Raw genomic sequence first — 9,068 nt, forward strand, 5'->3', positions numbered from 1 at the left:
CCGCCTCGGGCCTGGGCGGGCCGCGGCGGCTGTGCCATGTGGCGGCGTGGGAGTGGCGGCAGCGGTGTGTCCGGCCCAGACGGACAATGTCCGGCGCGCGGAGCTGCTGTTTTTTTAGGGTTTCGGGGAGGAAGAAGATCCAAAAACGGAGGGGTGTATATATAGGCATAGAGGGAGCTAGGAGAGTCCAAATGAGGTGCGGTTTTCGGCCACGCGATCGTGATTGAACGCTCTAGGACATGGAGCAGAGTTTGGTGGGTTTTGGGCCAAATTGGAGGGGTGTTGGGCTGCAACACACACGAGGCCTTTTCGGTCCCTCGGTTAACCGTTGGAGTATCAAACGAAGTCCAAATGGTACGAAACTTGACAGGCGGTCTACCGGTAGTAAACCAAGGCCGCTTGGCAAGTCTCAGTACAATCCGGAAATGTTTAATCCCCACACACGAAAGAAAGCTAGAAATGACCACCGGAGGAGAACGGAGCGCCGGAATGCAAAATGGACAACGGGGAAAATGCTCGAATGCATGAGAAGAACACGTATGCAAATGCAATGCACATGATGACATGAAATGAGATGCATGACAACGACAACAACACACAGGGACAAAACCCGAACCCGAGGAAATAAATTGACTTAACGCCGGAAACGGCCAGAGTTGGAGTACAAATAGGGAAAGTTACATCCGGGGTGTTACAACACTCCACTACTACGAAAGGATCTCGTCCCGAGATCTAGGACTGAAAGAACGCAGGGTACTCAGAACGGAGGTGATCCTCGCGTTCCCAGGTAGCTTCACGGTCGGAATGGTGTGACCACTTGACTTTGAGAAATTTGATTGACTTGTTGCGAGTCTTGCGTTCGGCCTCTTCAATAATAGCAACTGGGTGCTCACGATAAGAGAGATCTTTTTGGAGCTCAATGTCCTCGAAGTTGACGGTGCGGTCAGGAGTCTTGAAGCACTTTCGAAGCTGGGAGACATGGAACACGTCATGAACATTTGCAAAGTTTGAAGGAAGCTCGAGTTGATAGGCGAGGTTGCCTCTCTTGCTGACAATTTTGAAAGGTCCCACGTATCTAGGGGCAAGCTTCCCTTTGATACCGAAGCGACGAGTACCTTTCATAGGAGAGACACGGAGGTAAACATGATCTCCGATCTCGAAAGCCAAATCACGGTGTTTACTATCATAGTAGCTTTTCTGGCGGGATTAGGCTGCTTTGAGGTTATCATGAATGACTTTGCACATTTCTTCTGCTTCTGTGATTAAGTCATTACCCAAAAGCTGACGTTCACCGGTTTCAGACCAGTTGAGAGGGGTACGACACTTCCTGCCATACAGAATTTCAAAAGGGGCCTTGCCCGAAATTGCTTGAAAACTGTTGTTATAGGAGAATTCAGCATAAGGAAGACAATCCTCCCACTTCATGCCGAAGGAGATCACACAAGCCCCGAGCATATCTTCAAGAATCCGGTTGACACGCTCGACTTGACCGCTTGTTTGAGGATGGAAAGCTGTGCTGAAGCGGATGTTCGTGCCCATGGCCTTCTGGAAAGAATCCCAAAACTTCGAGGTAAAGATGCTGCCACGGTCTGAAGAGATCACTTGAGGAATACTGTGCAGAGAGACAATGCGAGAGGTATAGAGTTCCACCAATTGAGCTGCAGTGATCGACTCTTTGATAGGCAGAAAATGAGCCACTTTGGTGAGTTTATCGATGACAACGAATATAGCATCATTGCCACGCTTGGACTTTGGAAACCCAGTCACGAAGTCCATTTCAATGTGGTCAAACTTCCATTCTGGAATAGCAAGAGGTTGGAGGAGACCTGCTGGCCTTTGGTGTTCTGCCTTCACTCTTCTGCAGACATCAGATTCATTCACGAATTGAGCGATCTCGCGCTTCATTTGAGTCCACCAGTAAGCTTGTTTAAGGTCCTGATACATCTTCGTGCTCCCAGGGTGGATGGAGAGGAGAGAATTGTGAGCCTCGTTCATGATCACTTTACGAAGGTCACCTTTGGGCACAACAATATGATCCTCGAAGAAGAGTGTGTCCTTGTCATCAAGGCGGTAGCACTTGTACTTGGACTGACTCTTAGCAATCCCAATCTTCACCTTTTTCACCATAGCATCAAGAAGCTGGGCTTGGCGAATCTGGTCTTCTAAGGTAGGAGAGACTTGAAGGTTGGCGAGGAAACCTTGAGGAACAACTTGTAGATTAAGTTTGCGGAAAGCTTCACAAAGCTCGGGTTGATAAGGCTTAAGAATCAGACTGTTGCAGTAGGCTTTTTTGCTCAAAGCGTCAGCAATCACATTGGCCTTGCCTGGAGTATACTCAATACTCGGATTATACTGTTGAATCATTTCGATCCATCGAGTTTGCCTGAGGTTGAGATTAGGCTAAGTGAAGATGTACTTGAGACTCTTGTGATTAGTGAAAATGTCCACTTTTCTTCGCAATAGAAGATGTCTCCAAGTCAAAAGAGCATGCACAACTGCCGCCAACTCGAGATCATGAGTGGGGTAGTTCTTCTCATTAGGCTTCAACTGGCGAGATGTATAAGCAACAACTTTCTTCTCTTGCATCAATACTGCACCAAGACCTTGGAGAGAGGCATCACAAAAGACCTCGTACGACTTGGATTCATCAGGAGGAGTCAGAACTGGAGCGGTGATCAATTTCTCTTTCGAAGTGTTGAAAGCAATATCACACTCCGGAGACCAAACGTACTTGACGTGCTTCTGAAGAAGATTAGAGAGAGGCTTCGCGATCTTAGAAAAGTTTTCAACGAATCTTCGGCAATAGCTTGCGAGACCGAGAAAATTGTGGAGTTGCTTCACGTTCTGAGGAGGTTCCCAATTCACAATTGCAGACACCTTCTCAGGATTCACGGCAATGCCCTTGGCAGAGATGATATGACCAAGATAAAGAACCTCATCGAGCCAAAATTCACACTTGGAGAACTTGGCGTAGAACTGATGTTCTCTAAGCTTATCAAGAACCAAACGCAAGTGCTTGGCATGATCTTCCTTGTTCTTCAAGAAAACCAGAATGTCGTCGAGATAGACCAAAACAAAGTCATTGGTGTAGGCGTTGAAGATGAAGTTCATCATGCGAGAGAACGTCGGAGGAGCGTCGGCGAGGCTAAAAGACATGACAGTGTATTCATATGAACCAAAGCTTGTTCCGAATGCTGTCTTGGGAATATCTTCTTCACGAATGCGAATCTGATGATAGCCCATACGGAGATCAAGCTTGGAGAATACTTGGGCACCTTTGAGTTGTTCGAACAGCTCATTGATGTTAGGAAGTGGGTATTTGTTCTTGATGGTCTTCTTGTTCACTGGACGGTAATCAACACAAAGTCGGTCCGTTCCATCCTTCTTCTTCACAAAAAGAACACCACAGCCACACGAAGAAGAACTAGGCCGGATGAGACCCATTCTTTCTTGCTCATCGAGTTGCTTCTTCAGCTCCTTCAACTCTTCAGGTCCGACCTTGTAAGGATGCTTGCACACAGGTTCCGTGCCAGGCTCAAGATCAATAACGAATTCAACTGGCCGGTGCGGAGGCATTCCTGGGAGCTCTTCTAGAAAGACGTCTTGGTATTTGCACACGACTGGAATTTGAGAGATGGCATCCAATTCACCCTTCTCATTGAGAGAAAACAGACGAATGGTATCATCACGAGCGGCAAAGACAATTACATCCTCAGACGAATGAGTGAATTGAATCTGCCTGGCTGCACAATCAAGCTGAGCCTTGTGCTTAGAAAGCCAATCCATCCCGAGAATAAGATCAATATCCGAGTCACCGAGAACTGTAGGAGAAGCCAAAAACTTGTAGTCACCCAAAGTGATAGAAACCTCCAGAACGATGGAGTTAGCCTGCATGCACTTACCGGGAGAAACAACTGCTAAAGGACTAGGCAAAACTTGTGAAACCAGTTCATGCCTATTTGTAAACGGTCTCGAGATGAAGCAATGCGATGCACCAGTGTCAAAAAGAACTTTTGCAGGAATATCATTAACAGGAAGGTTACCCATGATCACATCTGACGAGTCCTCTGCCTGAGCTGCATTCATCAAATTGACCTTGGCATGCTTGGGGTTATGCTTGACCACAGCTGTACTTGCCAATTTGAAAGGAGGAGGAGGAGGAAGACGCCTCTGGTTGAGACACTTGTTGGCATAGTGACCCTTCTGTTGGCACTTGTTGCACGTGACCTCTGAAAGCGGATGGTGATATGGAGCACTCGATCTTGGAGCTTGAGACGAAGTCTTGTTCTGAAAGCTAGGGTTGGGTGGGTGGGAAGAACCACTGCCACCTTTGCTCTTCTGCTGATACGGCTGACGGAACGGAGGAGGAGGAAGCCAAAACTTCTGCTGCTTGGCCACTTGAGTAGAGGAAGAAGGAGTAACATCTCTGACTCGCTTCTTGGAAGCATCACACCTCAACTGAGCAGCCTCTTGCTTTAGTGCCATGTTGTAGAACTCATCGTACCTCAAGGGCTCAAAGAGGACAAGAGCGAGCTGAATTTCTTCTCTGAGACCACCCCTGAACTGATATATCATGCTCTTCTCATCAGGGACGTCCTGCTTGGCAAAGCGGGCGAGCTTCTGGAACAACTTGTTGTAGTCATAGACAGACAAAGAGCCTTGCTTCAGATTGCGGAATTCTTCACGCTTGCTTTCAACCACGCTCTGCGGAATATGATGAGCTCGGAAATCTTGACGGAAATCATCCCAAGTGATAACACGTCCACCTCTGGAGTCCTTGTACTGCTGGAACCATTCTGCAGCTTGATCTTTGAGTTGGAAGGAAGCGAACTTAACAAATTCCTCAGGACTGACGTTACTGCACTCGAAATGCTTACACAGATCCACAAGCCAATCGTCAGCATCGGTTGCCTCAACACAATTGCTGAAAGTCTTTGGCCCATTGGCAAGGAACTGGTTGAGTGTAGCAAAGTGACTCTGATTGCTGCCTTGATTCCCTTGACTGCCTTGATTGCGCTCTTGAAGAATCTGCATGATCAGCTGTGTGTTTGCATTGGTTGCGGCCATCACAGCTTGCCATGCCTCTGGAGGAGGTGGGGGTGGTGGCGGATCAGGATTCGGAGTCGTGCGCGTTGGAGGAGCCATCCTGAAGAGGTTGACCACCATTAGCACATTGACAGATAAATATTGAAGCTGAATCCAACGGAATGAAAATTGCAACATATAGTCTTCACATCCGCACAGAATGAACGAATGCATTCCTCTTGAAATGGTCACATATCCATAAATTGAGAAGCCACGTCGAATTAAGGTAGAGAAATAAATCAACAAGGTACGGATCAAGAATGAATAATCGGTAAGAAATCCCAATCTCAAACCAATATCCGTGGAAGAAGAACTAGAGCTACTAGAATTCCCACCTATGAAACTTCCGAACCTTTCCGGTTATGCAATCAGGTGTTGGGGATACAGGGGAAGCATAATATCTCACCCAAACTAGCAAATCCTACATCCAGCTGTATCCATCCTTCAACACATAACCAAGAAACCTTCGGAAACCATGTACCTCAACCTTCGAAAAGCATCCGTTATACAAGTTATGACGATACTCCCGAACTCCCGCCCCAGTACTGGGTGGCGTCGAGGTTATCTCACCAACGAACTGCATAAAAGAGATTTTCGATGTCGGCGTACTAAACTCAGGTATTCCAGAACTGCAACGATAAAATTATGATGACAACACCTCAGAGCTCAACTCGCCGGGACACTTCCACTAAACCCCTGACAGGAGGCACCAAGACAATGTTCTCATCATAAAACCATCGGAACGATTCCAAGATACCCGCGTGATCCTAAATTTTTTTTAGTGAAATTTGAGAAGAGAAGAGTCAAAACTCTACGTCAGGATGCCTTACCAGAGCGATGAGGAGACTGAGAAGTAAAAAGAATTCCTAAGCTCTCCGATATATAATTCCTAAAAGACTGAAAACATTTTTCCAGACACAACTTGGCCACTAAAAACGATCAAGCAATGGGGCTCCTAAGGTCGGGGAAGGCTCTGATTACCAACTTGTAACACCCTCGATGTGACTATAGCTCCCACTTGTCGAGGCACGACTTAGAGACATAATCGCATTGAAGGCATATGTCACAAGTTAGGCAATCTTCACAACATCCCATGTAATAATAATAAAAGGGGAGATAACATAGTTGGCTTACACTCGCCACGTCAATCAAGTACATAAATAACATTACAACATCCAAACACTCATGGCCCGACTACGGCGCCAAAATGAAAGAGAACCCAACTTGCGACACGGTCCCAATCACCCCAACTGGGCACCACTACTGATCATCGGGAAAGGAAACGTAGTGTCGTTGAGAGTCTTCGTAGAACTCCCACTTGAGCTCACACGCGTCTCCTGGAGCGGAATCATCAGGCCCTGCATCTGGTGTAATAGTAATCTGTGAGCCACAGGGACTCAGCAATCTCGCATCCTCGCGATCAAGACTATTTAAGCTCATAGGTAAGACAAGGTAAAATATGAGTGGAGCTGCAGCAAGCGACTAACAAGTATGGTGGCTAACTTATTCGCAAAAGAGAGCGAGAAGAGGAGGCAAAGCGCGAGCGAGAAACTAGAGAGCAACCTGCGCAAACATTACTCCAACACCGTGTCCACTTCCCGAACTCCGCCGAGAAGAGGCCATCACGGTAACACACTCAGTTGATTCATTTTAAATTAAGTTAAGGTTCAAGTTATCTACAACCGGACATTAACAAATTCCCATATGCCCATAACCGCGGGCACGGCTTTTGAAAGTTCAATCCCTGTAGGGGAGTCCCAACTTAGCCCATGACAAGCTCTCACGATCAATGAAGGAATAGACCTCCTCCCAAGACATTCCGATCAGACTTGGTATCTCGGTAACTCAAGACACTTCGACAGGTTAAAACAAGACCAGCAACACCGCCCGAATGTGCCGACAAATCCCGATAGGAGCTGCACATATCTCTTTCTCAGGGCACACTCAGATTGTCCTAGGTACGGGTAGGCCAGCCCAGAGTTGCCCCTGGTGGCCACCGGTAGCTGACAAGTGGACCAACACTCAGAGGAGCACTGGCCCGGGGGGGTTAAAATAAGATGACCCTTGAGTCTGCAGAACCCAAGGGAAAGAAAAGGCTAGGTGGCAAATGGTAAAACCAAGGTTGGGCATTGCTGGAAAAGCTTTAATCAAGGCGAACTATCAAGGGGTTCCCATTATAACCCAACCGCGTAAGGAACGCAAAATCCGGGAACATAACACCGATATGACGGAAACTAGGGCGGCAAGAGGGGAACAAAACACTAGGCGAGAGGCCGAGCCTTTCACCCTTTACCAAGTATATAGATGCATTAAGATAACAAGGCAATATAATGATATCCCAACAAGTAAATAAATGTTCCAATAAGGAACGACCTCCAATCTTCACCTGCAACTAGCAACGCTATAAGAGGGGCTGAGCAAAGCGGTAACATAGCCAATCAACGGTTTGCTAGGACAATGGTGGGTTAGAGGTTTGACATGGCAATTTAGGAGGCTTTCAAGCAAGTGGTAGGCATCGTAGCAATGGCATAGCAAAAGAGCGAGCAAACTAGCATAGCAAAGATAGTAGTGATTTCGAGGGTATGATCATCTTGCCTGCACAGTTGTCAGAGTTGACTGGATCCTCACAAGCAAACTCAACGGGCTCCTCGTTAGCGAACTCGTCTCCTGGGTCTACCCAAACAAGACAAACAAGCAACAAGGATACAATCAACCACGTTTAAACTCAATCAACACGATGCAAAGATGATATGCTATGCGGGATGCTATGCGGGATGCAAAATGCAAGATATGACAGGAAATGCATGAACCTGGCCTCAACTTGGAATTCCAAGGGTGCCACTAGAAAGATGAGATGAAATCGCTTGAAAACGATATAAAGAACGCCGGAATCGGAGTTACGGTTTGGAAATGGCAAGCGATTCAAATATAACACCGGTCTGCGATTTACAGCAAGTAGGCATCTAAATGCAACGAAATGAACATGCTACAACACCCAAACATGGCAACAAAATACATGGCAGGGAAGCATTCAAGATGCTTAACAAAAGTCTAGCACTGAGCTACGGCCAAATCATCCATTAACAGGTTCAAATAAGCTTGGCAAAAACGCAAATGGCAAACAATTCTCAGACTTAGTGAAATTAGCACTTGTCTGGAATTTCAGATCATATAGCCCTCTTCGGAGCAACAAAACAACACGCTACAGGATCTAAACATGACAAAGAAAGACATGGCATGGAGCTACTCAACAAGCTTAACAAAAGCCCCTTAGTGACCTTGAGCCAAAAGGGATCACAAAATATACTAACAACCACACGAACATAGCAAAAACATAATCAGTTTTCAGACTTAGTGAAAACTGGGACATGATGGAACATAACTCACGAAGGCATGTTTACGAGCTCGATGCACTCACCACGGTGCAAGTCATGGCAAGGCAAGCATACATACCTTAAGAAGGCACAAAATACAAGCTAGACATGGCAAGAACAATGGCATAGCATGCACGGACCAACTACAATAACATCGGCAAAATCGCAAACAAGTTGACGATCTTCCCAGATTCACAACGAAGCAAAAGTAGAGCTCGATTGACTCAAGCTAGGGTGCTCTATAATTGCAAACAAAGACATGGATGGATAGAGCACTACAAGGTTAACAAAACTCCCTTACTAATCATCCTCAAAAGAGGCACGGATCACTAGGAAACAACAAGAACATATGGCATCATGAACTAAACAATCCCAGGACTTGGTGAAAAAAACTACCCCGGATTAGGGTTTACTGTAGCTCCCCGATCCAGATCTGGATCGCACGGAGCCCGAGGTTCGCCAGCCGGAGGAGTCGCCGGAGTAGCCGAGGACGGCGGCGGCCGGGGTTGGGGGCGCCGGATCCGACGAGGGTGAGGTCGGGAGGAGGCGGAGGAGCTCGCCAGCTCGGGGCGGCGCGCTGCCCGGCGGCGGGGACAAGCGGCCGAGGCG

The sequence above is a fragment of the Triticum dicoccoides genome, chromosome 5A (assembly GCF_002162155.2).
Source record: "Triticum dicoccoides isolate Atlit2015 ecotype Zavitan chromosome 5A, WEW_v2.0, whole genome shotgun sequence".
Classification (NCBI taxonomy): Eukaryota; Viridiplantae; Streptophyta; class Magnoliopsida; order Poales; family Poaceae; genus Triticum; species Triticum dicoccoides.